Source organism: Octopus bimaculoides, chromosome 11 (genome assembly GCF_001194135.2).
Source record: "Octopus bimaculoides isolate UCB-OBI-ISO-001 chromosome 11, ASM119413v2, whole genome shotgun sequence".
Taxonomy (NCBI): Eukaryota; Metazoa; Mollusca; class Cephalopoda; order Octopoda; family Octopodidae; genus Octopus; species Octopus bimaculoides.
In genome coordinates this window covers 53019506-53020160 of record NC_068991.1, presented here as the reverse complement: position 1 = coordinate 53020160, position 655 = coordinate 53019506, and positions in this window count along the sequence as shown.

The following is a 655-nucleotide window of genomic DNA, read 5'->3' as shown; positions in this document are numbered from 1 at the left end:
ATTTGTGTATCTGTATGCGTATATGTGTGTGTGCATACCTGTATATATATCGCCTTCCTGGCACGTGAAAAGACATTCGAGCGAGTTCGTTGCCAGTACCGCTGGACTGGATCCTGTGCAGGTGGCACGTAAAATACACCATTTCGAGCGTGGCCGTTGCCAGTACCTCCTGACTGGCCTTCGTGCCTGTGGCACGTAAAAGCACCCACTACGCTCTCGGAGTGGTTGGCGTTAGGAAGGGTATCCAGCTGTAGAAACTCTGCCAAATCAGATTGGAGCCTGGTGTAGTCATCTGGATCACCAGTCCTCAGTCAAATCGTCCAACCCATGCTAGCATGGAAAGCAGACGTTAAACGATGATGATGATGATAATGATGATGATGATAGCAGTCTTAAATATTAAAGGTATTATCTCCTTATTAAATCCTATATCTCCTGTTGAACGTTGGGGGCCAACTTTGGAAAGAACTGCATTACAGTGTTTAGTTTCTGAGTTCGAAACCCCATGGAATCCCAATGCCTTTTATGGTTCTAAGGGCCATTAAATGAATACCACAAAATACTAGAGACGATTATTATTATTCATACTAATTAAACTTGCTCTTAATTAGTTATCTTATAGCCTCTAGTTTTAGGCATCATATATATATATATA